Source organism: Mercenaria mercenaria, chromosome 10 (assembly GCF_021730395.1).
Source record: "Mercenaria mercenaria strain notata chromosome 10, MADL_Memer_1, whole genome shotgun sequence".
NCBI classification, from domain to species: Eukaryota; Metazoa; Mollusca; class Bivalvia; order Venerida; family Veneridae; genus Mercenaria; species Mercenaria mercenaria.
The window spans coordinates 21,578,880-21,594,168 of NC_069370.1; the positions used below are offsets into that span (position 1 = coordinate 21,578,880).

General features: G+C 33.7%; 1 protein-coding gene across 2 annotated transcripts in view; it reads right to left on the minus strand.

The window, feature by feature from the left end:
* LOC123559687 (E3 ubiquitin-protein ligase Mdm2-like) overlaps positions 1–5,267 on the minus strand; it is a 28,920-nt gene extending 23,653 nt beyond the window's left edge. Inside the window, exons 1-2 of one of the 2 annotated variants that reach the window (XM_045351703.2) lie at positions 5,138–5,259; positions 1,874–2,030 (exon numbers count right to left, since the gene is read on the minus strand). The gene's annotated coding sequence lies outside the window, so the exon portion shown is untranslated. Of the gene's footprint in view, positions 1–1,873; positions 2,031–5,137 lie in introns of both variants that reach the window. The other variant, XM_045351702.2, reaches the window with a different exon arrangement.
* Positions 5,268–15,289: the final 10,022 nt, after the last annotated feature.

The window sequence follows — 15,289 nt, forward strand, 5'->3', positions numbered from 1 at the left end:
GCTCTCACCTCAGTTTTATAAAGTGTTTTGAGGCAAATGATATTCAGATCAATTCAGTCAATAAATGTGTGCAATTTCAGCTTAATTAAAAGTTATATTATCCTTGTCTGGTCACAGTTTGTGGATACAAAAAACTACCATTTCATATTTGAATAGAACAAGAGGGCCATGATGGCCTTATATCGCTCACCTGAGTTAAATTGCTTGCAAGAACAAATTTCTTTGTTAAAGCTTCAAAAACAAGAAAGTAGGTCAGTAGGTCATATTCATGGTCACTGAAAGTCAGTTTTAAGATTAGTGTGCAAAACTGTCATGTCATCTAAATTTCAAGGCTGTATCTTAAAAAAAAAAAGAAAGTGGGTCAGTAGGTCAAGGTTACAGTCAGGTGACCCTTATCACTTGCAGTCATCAGGTAAATATAATTAAGCAGTTTAGGAAATATGACCTGACAATTTTTGAAGTATTTTTTCCTAAATAACTTTATATCAAGTGACCCCTGGGTTTCACCTCAGAGGCATAATTCGAACAATCTTGTTAGAGATCAACTAGGCAATGGTACATACAAATTATCAAAGGCATAGGGCTTAAACTTTCAGACAAGAAGATTTTTAAAGTTTTTTCCTATGTAAGTCTATGTAAAACTTGGGACCCCCAGGGCAGGGCCTCTTTCACCAAATGGGCATAATTTGAACAATTCTGGTATTAGACCACAAGACAATGCTACATACCAGATATCAAAAGCCTTGTGGTTTCAGACAAAAAGATTTTTAAAGTTTTTTTTATACAAGTCTATATAAACCATGTGACCCCCCTGGGCAAGGCCGTATTTCATCCTAGGGGGATCATTTGAAGAATCTTGGTATAGGCCCACTATATGATGCTACATACCAAATATATTAAAGCCCTAGGCCCTTTTGTTTGTTTTTGACAAGAAGATTTTCAAAGATTTTCCCTATATAAGTCTACAGAAAAATGTGACCCCAGGGCGGGGCCATATTATATCCTAGGGGGATAATTTGAACACTCTTTGTAGAGGCCCACTAGATGATGCTACATACTAAATATCAAAGCCCTAGGCCTTATGGTTTTGGACAAGAAGATTTTCTAAGTTTTTCCCTATACAAGTCTATATAAACCATGTGACCCCCCAGGGCGGGGCCATATTTGACCCAAGAGGGATAATTTGAAAAATCATGGTAGAGACCCACTAGATGATGCTACACACCAAATATCAAAGCCCTAGGCCATGTAATTTTGGACAAGCAGACTTTTTAATTTTTTCCTTTCGGTTGCCATGGCAACTGCAGTTCTGTAAGGAAGTCAATTCTTTGAATAATTTCTAAAGAAGACCATCCAAGGATCATCCCTATGAAGTTTCATCAAAATTGGCTTGGTTGTTTAGGAGATGTTGTTTTAAAGAAACTGTGGATGGACATCGGATGGACGGCCGACAGACGGATGGTGAGCGATCACAATGGCTCAGGTGGTCTAATTAGCAAACAGCAACAAATGTATATTTACAATTTAATATTAAAATTTTTAATCTATATCCTTTTAAAAGACATGCAAAAAGCATGAAAAATTCCATAAACCTTCCAGAAATAAGCATAACTAAACATGCATGTCTGTTAGTTAACCTACTTTCATTTTCGCACAAGTTCGTGGTTGACGTCATCAGTTTATGTGGTCATCAGATATTGTCAAAACCAAAACAAGGCTGTCAAGTGAAAATGTAAGCAAAGCAGACGAGACGATATTTGAGAAAAAAACAATGTCATTCTATGGTATTTAAGGGGATTATGAGTTAGAGGCAATTTGTGATTAGTAATTACAAGGCATTTCTGCCCGCTTGGGCTTTTATTGGTGTTCTTACCTGTTAAAACCTCTTATTTTGACTTTTTTTGGTGTTTGACAGAAGTTAGTGTTTACTTCCGGATTTTCTGTTGGCAAGTGCATGCGTACCCCAAAGCTGGAGTGTGACGTCATATGTAATGGGGAAGCCACGAACCTACACCATCCACGAACTTAGGCTAGACAATGATAAATTATATCCAGCAATTATATTAAATTATATAGCTAATTCTGTCCCCTGTGCATACCAAAAGTGTGACATTTTACATGAAAGCTAGTTTTCAACTGTGTTTTATTTTTTCAAACTGAAGCTTTATTGATATAGCTTTGATTTTTTAATGGAACTTAAAATCTGCTCAATTTAAGCAAAATACTTTTTTTCATAAACAACATTATTTCACATCTTGTGACAGTCTAAAATATTAGATGTGTACATGCTCATTTTACCTTTAACATTCATTATTTTATTATTTTACATTTTATTTTCAATTTGCATTGTAACTTCTAAAAGTGCCCTAATCAGTAGTTCTGGCTACCATAACTTAACTGACGCTATTTTTATAGTCTGATGGTCGCGTCCATTAAGTTATGGCGTAACCCCATTTGTTTACCTAACCAGCAACATCGGCGCACTGACTCTCGCGAGAAACTGATGACGTCATGCGAAGTTCTTAGCACATGGTTATTTTTGAATTTCAAATCAAATTTTTTATATCTAATGAATTTAATTGATTTAAAAATGTAATAATTTTTCACAAAATTCATAAAATTATACCATAGAAGGTTTAAATTCACAGAATTTCCATATAAATAATAATTCTTTACCGTTAGATTTATTTTCAAAATGAAGAGTACCTCGATCACGTGACAACTGCAATGGTGAGCAAAATATTGCAGGCAGTGGTACCCATTTGAAACTTTTGGGTATAATTTGTTTTCAATTGGTGTTGCATGGTTCTTTTACGCCAAATCAAAGGAAAAATGGATTAAGAATTATATTAAATAAAAAGGTGAGTCTCTGCCATTTGATTTGATAAAATTATAGCGTGACAGACTTCTGGCACGATTTCTGGTTAGGTTTCAATACGGGGTTTGTTTCAGCTCAGAGATCCGTAACAACATATAAACATCTCTGAGCTGAATTATTTTAGCTACCTAATCAGTAGAATGTAGCATTTTCTTATGCGTAAAATATACGATGTACGCATGTTTAAACAGTTGAACCTACTGTTATTTATCATATTATAATGATATCTTGTTAAAATTTACCTTTAAAACCACTAATATACAATATATGTCAACTGTGTACACTTTTCAATATACATTCCGCCATTTTTCAGGCACATTCAGCAGGTTATAATATATTTAGAATCGACTTAGACGAAAACAATTTTCCACGTGAACTATTTGCGAAGTGATCTAGTGGGAAAATATTTCGCCTAAAATTGATTCTAAAAATAAATTGTGTTTACACAACATTCGGAATAGACCTGCAATGTTGATCATCCTAACACTGATACATGGCGACACATACAGTGGAAAGAAACAAGTTGATATTTATACATAAAAAGTAAGTTTTTTTGTAATTTTTACATAGGCAGCTGAAAAAAGGATTATTTTCAGTGTAAGTAGTGTTCTTTCAGTTCGGATTGTGTTGTATTGTTCATAATTTGAAGATTTAACAGGTCCCTGAAAAGTCACAAATTAGCTATATAGCTGAATCTAGCTATATATATAGCTAGAAATAGCTATAAAACCAATAAGAATTGTTCAATACATGTCAATATCAAACATAAAATAGATATTATCCCATTAAAATGGTTTATGGAACAAAAGACAATCACAAAGAGCGGAGATCTATGCAGTTTCAGTTTAATACATGTTGCAAATTTCTGCGATAACTAATTTCTAAATTTGTCTTATGTTACGATGATAATCACAAGTGAAACATGCACCAATGATTTATCGCAAAATACTGATGCATTTATTGAAAATGTGACCGCAAAGATCTTGGTTTTGTGTTATTTTCTTTCATCTTATAAACCATTTGGATGTGATTATGACCATTTTGCATTTAATTTTGACATATTTTGCATTGTTGTTATTGGTTTTATAGCTACTTCTAGCTATATATAGCTAGATTTAGCTAATTTGTGACTATTCTGGGACCTGTTTAAGGCGACCAGAAGTTTGTTCATTACACACTACATCTTATAACTGGTGATCCAATAAGACCTGACATAACCGACAGATGTCAAAATGTAAAAAGATGTTGTCAGGTCTTAATTATAGGACTAATCTTGTGATGGAACCCCCTTCACAAAAAATAGTGAAAGAAATGTTGAACACTACAATTTCATAACCCCATTACTTTTCTTTAGTCCTAATGTTTTTCTAAAATCTTAATCCTTTTAGCTTTGAAGACACAATATGATTCCTTTGTTTAATAAATCAACTTTTTCAGAATCTTGATGAATGTCTATACTACCAAAAATGTCCTCTGTGCACCTTTTCAGCAGTCAAGTGTCAGATTTGTTTTATTCTTTAAATAAAATGTTTATTTTTATTAAATTTATTTTCCCTGATAGGAAGTTATAATGGTTACAAAAGCAGCTTTCGACTTCACATATTATTGGAGAGATCGTGTTTGTATACAAATTCTATTTTTAGAACTGATAAGACAATGATCGGGTGGGCAGAAGCCGACCGTCCATGTTTTTTGTAAACAGTGATGTTTTTCTAACGGTCTAAACTTTCTTAAAACACAAATTACATAAATAATTTTTTGATCAGTGGAAAGGTTATAAAACAAGCAATTTATTGATTACTTTTAATTGTTATTTCGAAATAAAATGGATTAATTATGAACGCTTAACTTACACTGTTTTTCTAAAGGTTGTGAAAATCACTACGCCGCTTTTAAAATTATATGTCATTTAAAACGGTTATTCATTGAAAAAAGATATTTGGATGCAAAAATATGAAGATTGTTAGTATTTCAAATCTTTTTGAATTTTGAAAATCCATAAATGAGCAAAAAAGTTATTAAAAATTAAAAATTCTGATTCAATACGCAAACGGTGTTAAAATCATTTGTTTTGCCAACCACCAGATAAACAGATGTTAACGCGTGACGTCACGGCGATCTCTCCTATAAGGACTGCAAATAACACAGAAGGCGAACACTTTTGAGTACGAACGAGACTTAGGCTGAGTGCATACCACAAATATACTAAGATTTTATAGATTGCCAACGTTAATTAAGACAAAATGTAGCTCCACTTACTACTATCAAACTAGTTAAATAAAAATCTCATGGTTTTTCTTCCTTTTTCGCAGTTATCGCGTGTAATCTTGAGTGGAAAATGCGTGTCCGAACGTGTTTTACATAAATTGGTTCCCGGCAAGGATAAGTTGGTACAGGTGCGCGCGTAATTTGTTCCCATTAGCAAGGATAAACTCTGTCAAATTTTTACACGTCTGCTTACCGCAAAAGATAGACTGGCACTAGTCTTACTGAAAGCATTTGATTCTGTAAATAGAGTTTGTTTATGGAAAATATTACTAAGCCATAATATAGACTGACGAAAATCGTAATCAGACTACTCCTAATAGAGACAAACCGTACGAAAAATGTAAATATCTAAAATGTTATATCTTTAGGTAGTTCTGCACGTTTGGATCGAAATTATTTCTACAATGTAGAATTTGATTAAACACAGATTTTTCAAAACTTCAGAATATACCTAGAAAATTAACCAAATAAAAAAGATAGGGTCGTGTGCTTGAATTTTTGCTAGACTGATTTGAAATATAGGGACCTCACGCAATATTTCATAATGGGAGTCTATGGGAAAATCATAACTTTCTTAACATTTTCGCGAATAGAAATTTTTCTACAATGTAGATTTTGATGAAACTTCTCACAGTTGTAAATAAAGACATGGCCTATAATTTGATGAAATAAAATATATAGTCCGTGTGCTTATTTTTGAGATATCTGACCATGATTAAAGTAAACCGGCATTGAGCTTACAAGTGCTGACATTGATAAATGTCACAGGCTGGGTATAAAGAAGAAAGAGGTCAACCGCCGAGTGATAATAAAATTCACTAACAGTAAAGCTCGGGAAAGGCTATACAATGGTCGTAAATTGATGGGCAGCGGTATTTTCGTGCAAGAGAACTTGACCAGATTCAAGGAGGCGCTTGCATATGAGGCCAGGCAACTTGTGCGCAGTAAAAAATTGACAAGAACTTGGATTGCTGGCTGCAGAGTGTATGGCCAACTTCCACAGGTCGGAGTTGCGCTCCCTGTCAAAGTTCACATCAAAGATATGTTAGTAATCCAGGCAGTCAAGGATGATAAGCCGTTGCCGGTTGGGTATTAAAGTTCAGTGTATCCGATATATATACCATCAAACAGCTTAAATACACGGTGTAACTATATAGTGAAAATTTTCTAAGTGTATCTGTGTGTATGTTGACACATAAAATGATCTACTTTATAACCCGTAATTATTTACAGTCATAACATGTTGTGAATGCCAATCATGGGTGCGTGAACAAGGTGATTTAGCTACCCGTGCGATAATCATAAACGGTTGTTGAAATAAGAAATTATTTAACATAAAAAGTAGTACGTCCCTCTAATTGACGTTTTCATAAAATCCAAGTAAAACTAAATATTAAGTCCAGTGATCAAAACACATATCAAATTGTATTATCCATTAAATTGTTTTCGTCATATTGTTCAATTTAAATGTATGTGACACATTACTTTAGTTTTCTAGCCAAACACTCTTTGCTATATTGTTACCAATTGCACGGAATAAGTGAATCATTGGTCAAGTTTATCGGTTGATTTATTAAATACACTATTGTGGTACAATAATTCAAGCTGACAATAATTTATATCATAGTATGATAGACTTTTCAAAACGGTCTAATATTAATTTGGTAATATGATAAGCGTAAACTGGATTAAAGAAATTTTGATATGAGATGATTCTTCAGTATGGTGCATTAGTTTTTGATAAATGTATACATGAAATATGATGTTTATAAGTGATGAAATAAGACTTTTATTATGTAAACCATCTTTCATTTGTATACGTTCTGAAGGTTTTGTGTAATATTACGCTGTTTTTGTATAAAAAAATATCGTTCATGCAATGCATTTGATTAATTATATCAAATAACCAATATATGACAAACGAAATATTTAAAGGGAGAAAACTATGTCTTATGTCTTATAGGAATAATCTCCCCTCTACTGTATATTGTCAAACTCATTTGTTATAGAGAAGTACGAGAAGTAGTTTAATAGCTTTTTTTCACCTAGTTTTTCACCATTTTGAAATTGGTGTGTTTTTGTATACAAATTATTTTTCATGTAGTTTTTTTATCCTTTGTTTTGTTCGACTGCCTGTGTGTTCGTATCGGCTCCGGGTGCCGCGGGGTCTCATTACTACACTGACCAATTGACAACTTGGGTCCAAGGGCCTTACTCCATAGTATTTGACTTGATATTATCCCCATGGGTAACGATATAATTTCATGGAGACAGGCCATTGGACTTTATTATAAACATAGGGGACAGAGTTTGACAAAGAAATTCACAATTCGCATATGTTTATTAAATGTAATTTTTGCAGCTTTACTTAATACATTTATAAAACAAGTGAGCATACTGCATCGCATATTGTGTTATATATGGAGCTATTTAATTTGTATTGAATGTTCATTTGTAATTGTTTTCTTGTTATGTGATATACTAAACTCACGAGCTTTGCTAAGCAATGAACAGATTAACTCTGAATTATTCATTCAATTTATATACTCGTCTATTATGGTCAAAGTAACTCTTCTGCTGTCTGGTGATATAGAAGAAAATCCTGACCAGATACTATAGAATGCCTCACAATCTTCCATTTTAAATATATGCAGTATTCGAAATAAAATGAACTACGTTAAGGATACTTTTTCAGACTTTAGCAACAGTATTTTATGTTTTACAGAAACTCTTTTTATCTTTTGATGTAGATGACGATATCTTAAACATTGATGGTTTCGATACGGTTTTTCGAAAAGACAAAAGTGCGCACTCCGGAGGCCTTTTAATGTACACTTCGTCTTCACTGCGGCAAAACGATTACTAGAATTGGAAGGTTTCTTACCGGAATTAATGTGGATAAATGTCAAAGACCACAAGAAATCCTTTTTAATTTGCACGCTATACAGACCACCGAACTCACTTGTTGATTTTGGGATAGAATTAATACTTGTCTTGAAAAAGCGGTCGAAATAAATAGTAACATTATAATGGTAGGAGATGTAAATGAAGACCAACTCAATGCAGCAAACCATAAATTTCGTGACATTCTTACATTGAATAACATGAACAATATTATAAATGAACCAACAAGAGTAACAAGTCATTCTAGCACACTTATCGATCCGTTTGCAATAACAAAAGATATTCATTACTTTGACGCAGGAACTTTTGAAACTGACGGGGATATAAGTGATCATTTTGGTACCTACGTTCACATTAAGATTGATCTACAGTTAAATTCATCTACAAAAGACAAGTATGGAAATTACAAAAATGCAAATTTTGAGCTATTTAATACTCTTATAAGTAATACTGACTGGTCATTTTTAAATCATGGTAGTTTAGATAGCGCGGCTGATTCTTTTGTTGAAAGATACATAGATTTGCAAAACTTTGTATTCCAACAAGTTTAGTAACAGTCCGTCCCAATGACAAACCTTGGTATACTTCGGAAATACGAAAAACTTCACGTCAGCGTGATCGACAAAAACGTATAGCAATAAATTCTAACAAAGTATCTGACTGGAAAATTTAAAAAATCTCAGGAACAAAGTCAATAATATGAAAAAATATGCAAAAGAACAATTTTATAACTCTATAGAATTTTCACTGAATGATTTAAGTTCTTCAAATCCTCGCCAGTATTGGAAACTTGTTAAAACCTTAATGAAAGAAAATTCGGTAAAAAGTGAAATCATTCCACCGTTATTAAACAACGATAATACTAATTCAACGTCAGAATATGATAAGGCGAATACGCTTAATGACTTCTTTGTCGCTGTTTCTAATGTTGATGATTCTAATACAGATCTTCCAGACTTCAGATTAAAAACTGACTCTACATTAGATAATCTTGTTATTACAGAACAAGAAGTGATAGATGTACTATCAAACTTAATGGTTAATAAAGCAAGTGGCCCGGATCAAATTAGTCATCGCATGTTAAAAGGAACAGCGTCAACTATTTGCAAACCTCTGTGTATCCTCTTTAATAGATCAGTTAGAGAACACTCTTATCCAATTTCTTGGAAAAAAGCTCATGTTATGCCTTTGTTTAAGAAAGGTTCAAAGGATATGGCTTCCAATTACAGACCTATCTCATTAATAAGTTGCGTAGGAAAGGTCATGGAACGTATCGTGTTTAATATTTATATAATTACCTTAATTGTGAAAACAGTTCATATACAAAAACCATCAGGATTTTTACCAGGACATTCTACAATATACCAACTTATCGATATATATAACCAAATATGTAAATCTTTCGACGATAAACAATCTATGTGTATGGTTTCTCTGTGACATTTCGAAAGCTTTCGACAGAGTTTGGCATAAAGGACTTTATTCAAACTTCGCCAATACGGTATTTCTGGAAATATCATTAAATGGATATCAAGCTATCTTAGTAACCGCACTCAAAAAGTATTTGTCGGCTCTACTTTTTCTAATGAAAAAGTTTTAGAATCAGGCGTTCCACAGGGATGGGTGCTCGGGCCATTACTTTTTCATCTACGTTAATGATATTGCAGAGTCCCTTACTAGTGTTACACGTCTTTTCGCAGACGATAGTTTCTCTCGCGGTTTCATCTTCAAATACACAATACATGGAATCAATTTTGAATGCAGACATAGAAATAATTAATAAATGGTCCAAACAATGGTTAGTCAACTTCAATCCTTCGAAAACGGAAGTCTTATTTTTTTCCCTTTCAGATATGGCTAGACCTAAATCAACTTTCCAAAACTCACAGTTAAACTTTGTTGAAAATCATAAACACTTAGGTCTAACTTTAAGCCAGGACGGCTCTTGGCATACCCATATTTCTAACATCGTAGCATCAGCTTCTAAAGTACTTGGTTCTATGAGAATGCTTAAATTCAAAATAAAGCGAAAATCACTCAATCAAATTTATATTACATACTTAAGACCGTATTTGGAATATGCGTCTATAGTTTGGGATAATTGTACTTCTTGCGAAAAGAATATTATTGAAAAATTACAATATGAGGCAGCGAGAATAGTAAGCGGTCTTACTAGGTCAGTCTCAATAGAAAATCTCTTACGCGAAATAGGTTGGGTATCACTTGCAGACAGAAGAAAAATGCAAAAATTGATTCTAGTTCATAAATATAAATATGGTCAACTTCCCGATTACTTAAATATACTATTTCCGCCAACTGTTTTAGACTCTAACTCGTACTTCTTAAGAAATAACTCGGACTTTGTAACGCTACCCAGTCGCCTAGAAATATATTCAAAATCTGTAATACCATCAGCGATAAAACTGTGGGACGAACAAGACCAAAATATCCGCGAAATAGATACACTCGCAAAATTCAAACAAAAATTGAAAGAAGTATACAAACCCCCTATTGTACCAACATTCTTCCTTAGTGGAAACCGAGCTGAACAATTAGAAATAATTGTAGTAACTTACATGCAGACTTATTCAATAATCATCTAAAAGACACTCCAAAATGTAACTGTGGACATAATTTCGAAAATGCTGAACATTATTTTTTCCGATGTCGCTTATTTGCTGACCAAAGAATAATATTATTTCGTAATACACGACCGTTTCATCCGATAAATACTAACAAACTATTATTTGGAATAAGTAGTCGTACTGATAAATGAAAATGTTAGACTATTTGCAGAAGTTAAAAAATTTTTAAAGAATACAAAACGTTTTTACTAATGTTTTACTACTGCAGCCCCTATGTTATTTCCGATGTAGATGATGGGTCCACGGGGTGGTTGGGTTGGTGCGGGTGCCGGCTGTCGAACAATTCAGAGGAATCGTCCCTCCTTTTTCTCTAACTGGATTTCTGATTATTTTTTAATCATTAAAATATTTTTTTCTTTGTGAAACAATGATGTTAGATCTATCTAATCTCAGTTCAAAGTTATTTTTTTTCATCTTCTTTACAGTCATTTTCTCCTCCGTTTTCTCACTTCTTTGATCAGAAATTAATAAGTTTTAAAGCATATTCTTTTTTTTTTTTCATTCATAGTTAAAAAGTTATCATAGACATATAATCTATCACTTTGTTTACAGAGCTGTTAATTTGGACTTCATGTGGAACGGCCGTTTGCTGATGTTGTATATAACTCGTGGCCCAATCCATTTGTATATGTTACTTTTGTGTTCATACTATTGTACATATGCCTAATAACAAATACAATAAAATATTATTAAACTAAGTAAACCGGACATTTCACGCTAATTTTAAGACGTTATTTTCAATTATTTAACGAGTGATATGTTTTAATATGATATTTTGACTTAACAATACAGCAACAGTGTCATTGTAATAAATTTACTCACATGTTGCAATTAATTCATAAAATGATTTTCTGTTCCGTACGCCGAATCCAGTCTTTATTCTACGTTTTCCGGAAAAATGGCGTCACGCCATCACTTCCGGTTTATCAAACGTGCAGAACTACCTTAAGTAAGGCACTAATATGTACGTCAGCAGCGTTACAAGTCCTTGCTTCCAAAAGTCTGAATGCCGCTTTTTCATATTTTTTTTCATAGATGCGGCTCTCGTCCAAATCGAGCATATAAATCAATGCGCTAAAGTATCTTAAGCTACAGTTAGCGTTAGCTGCTCTTGTTCTGAGTTTTATTATTGGCGATCGACGAGGATAAACAGCAATAAGTTGAAGAAAGAACATAGAAAAAAGAAGTAAAAATAGAGATATACTAGAAAATTATCGGAGAAGAGTTTGTTATCGAGGAAGAAAGAGATTACCGAGGAAAATAGAATAATATAAAGGAAACAGATTCCTGTCAAAAAGATACCATATTATTGTCCCAGATTATTGTCGAGAAAATATCAGAGTATTGTCCCAGATTATTGTCTAGAAGATACCAGATTTTTGTCGAGAACACTTTAAATATATTGTCTCAAGAAACAGAAGAATGGAAGATCGTATTACAATTGTGGCGGAAAACAGAAATTTGAGAACATTGCAGTTCCTTCCTGACGGCAATCAACTTCCAACGGGAAAACAGTGGGGAGAATGGCTAGAAGGAATAGAAAGAGAATTCAGATTTTTCAAGATAACGGAATCAGAGCACAGAAAAGACGCTTTGATTATTTACGGAGGAAAAGAAATTGCTAGACTGGAGGAGAGTTTAACAAATCTCGATGACGGCGAAGGGCAGCAACTGAATGAATATGAAAAACTGAAAGTGAAATTAAGTAATTATTATGCGCCAAAGAAGAATTAACATTATTCAAGTTACATATTTCTGAAGATGCGACCAATACATGGAGAAATAACGACCGCATATTTCGCCAGATTGCGTGAAAAAGCACACGGATGTGAATTTCCGAATGAAGATGACAAAATATTGGAGCATATTATCCAAACAACGGACAGTCAATCGCTAATCTAGAAAACAGTCAATCGGAAATGGTCTTTAAATGAAATTTACAAGAAATACACCAATTAGAAGATTCTCCAATACAAGTAAATGATATGAAGAGAACCATGGACGCCGAGATAGCGTGAAAATCAACCGACGATCAGACCAACAGAGGAACTACAGACCAAAAGAGATAAACATTTCTCAAAATGATAGAGAATATATGAAATCCTGAATAAGAAATTTTCATTCGAATCGACGACGTGAAGAGTGTCGCGCATGCATACGGTAAGCAATGTTTAAGGTAAAACCATTTTGCAGCTGTTTGTAAAAATACAATGCAGCAGAAGATTCATACGCGTGAATATAGCGACAGTTAATGGTAGTGTCCAAAAAAGAAAGATGGACCATTCCATTTTAGAAATTTAGCAGGGTAAGGGTTAATGATAATTGAGAAAGATGTAAAAACAAAAAAAGTTTTATTGCTTTGTTAAACACAAGAAAACTGACAACCAAGGAGTAGCTCCCTTGAAATCAGAAGCCAGGAGTTTCACTGATCCTGTTGAAAAAGCTGAAATTCTAAATACACGACTCTAGTCAGTATTCTCTAGACGTAAATTCATGACTTTGAACAAACTTTGTGAATTCAAACTGTTCGAAAATAACAATGAACAAAATCAAAACAGTCATATCTATAAACATGTGTGATATAGAAATAACCCAAGATGGTGTGCTCAAATTTTTGAATAATCTAAACACTAGTAAAGCTTCCAGCCTTGACCATTTTTCACGAAGATTACTGAAAGAACTGTCCTGTGAAGTTGCACCTTTTCTGACTAAATTCTTCTCAGCATCACTTCAAACTGGCATAGTCCCATCTGTTTGGAGAACTGCAGTAGCTGCCCCAGCATTTGAGAAAGGATTTAAAAGTAAAGCCAGCAATCATCGACCATTTCCTTAACATGTATAGCATCAAAAATGATGGAGCACATCTTGATTTCAAACATAATGGATCATCTTGATTCCAACAATCACATGACACCTTCGCTTGAAACATTCATGCGAAACGCAACTTCTCTCTTTTACACAAGAGATCTTTGATAACCTTGGTGCTGGCAATGTTACATCAAAAGCGAGTAATATACCTTTAGATTTATAAAAAGAAATATTCATACTAGTAACAAAAGTAAAAAAGAAAAAGCATACAAGAGCCATGAATAAATGCTTCACTGATCGTGCTGTACACGATCTCTAATAGCATTGTCATGGCAGACCACAACCACCTAACACTTTCTAGAAACAATAACTTCTTTGTGCCATTCTCACTAACATAGTTTCACATCAACTCTTCTTCCCTCGCTCAGATATTGGAATGAACATCCATACAACATCAAGGCCAGTGCAAGCCTTCAGTGCTTCACTAACAGCCTAGCTGCTTACACAATCTGTTCTAACACAATCATCTTGTTTTTATTTTTATCTATATCTACAACTCTTGTATAATAGTAAGATTTTACTAATGACCTCCGACCTTCCAGTTATAATTAAGAAATGAAATGATTATTTTCGGTATTCATGCGAAATGAACGACAGCTAGCGATTCATGTTTAATTTGCCGATCCTATTCTGTCGTTCATTTCGCATGAACACAGAGAAAATAGTTTTATTTCTAATATTTACATTATATTTCCTTTCCATTTGTAAACAAGATAATATTATAAATTGCACATAATTGTGGCATTTAACATTAAAATCAGCTTCCCGGCCATTCTGTTCAACACACGGAATAACTTCGACGTCATCTAGGTCAGAGACCACCAATTCAAAAAAAGTGGGAATGAGGTAGCAGTTGGTAGTTTCAAAATCTGTCATTAGAGATAAAACCTTGAAGTGAAGGCTGTTTTGATGTTTGAAATATTTGTTGATGTGAGTTTGTGATTAACAAGTTTAAGAATGGTATGTTGCAGAAATTCTGGCAGATGCGAATGTAAGCTTGATGGCATCATTTTCATATAACTGCTTGAAATGCATATATACCACTATCAGCATTGAGCGTCTCGTGAACTGCCAAATGTCATATAGGCCTCACACAGTTGAAAATAGTGAAAAAAGTAATCGGTAGACAGGAATTTTTGTCCAGCTCTGCAAGTAATACTTGAAACTGAGTACAGAATGCAAGTGGCCATTTGGCTCTATCATTTCCCCTAACATTTTAAGGCCAGTTGGAGATATGGCTAATTTGGGCTGAAATGTTATGTATTTTCGCGGGCTGAAATTATCTTTCAGGTGGCTTGTGGATTTAAAAATCTATGATTTGTATGAAGTTTACTATGTATTTTATTTCTTCTTCAAGTAAGATGTAAACCGGTATCTTTTTATTTTCAGGTCTGCATCTCGTAAGATATCGGAAGCCGTCTGACTTGGCCACATCGCTCGGAAGTCCGAAGTACTAGAAAAAACCGCCATCTGCTACCTGAGGTAAGTGTATACCTGGGAATAAGGTAACGTCTGTGCGTTCTGATTGGTCAGTCATGTAAACAAACCCAGGAAGTGATTATTTTTTCAAAATTGATATTTTTTCACTGCATTTACAGTATTTTATTATACATTTTGACAAAATTTGCTACATTTTATGTGTATTGAAAAAAAGTTTTATCAAACGAATTTCTCCCGCCATGTCAATGATGTAAACAGGGGGTCATCTCATTTACACGAAAATTAC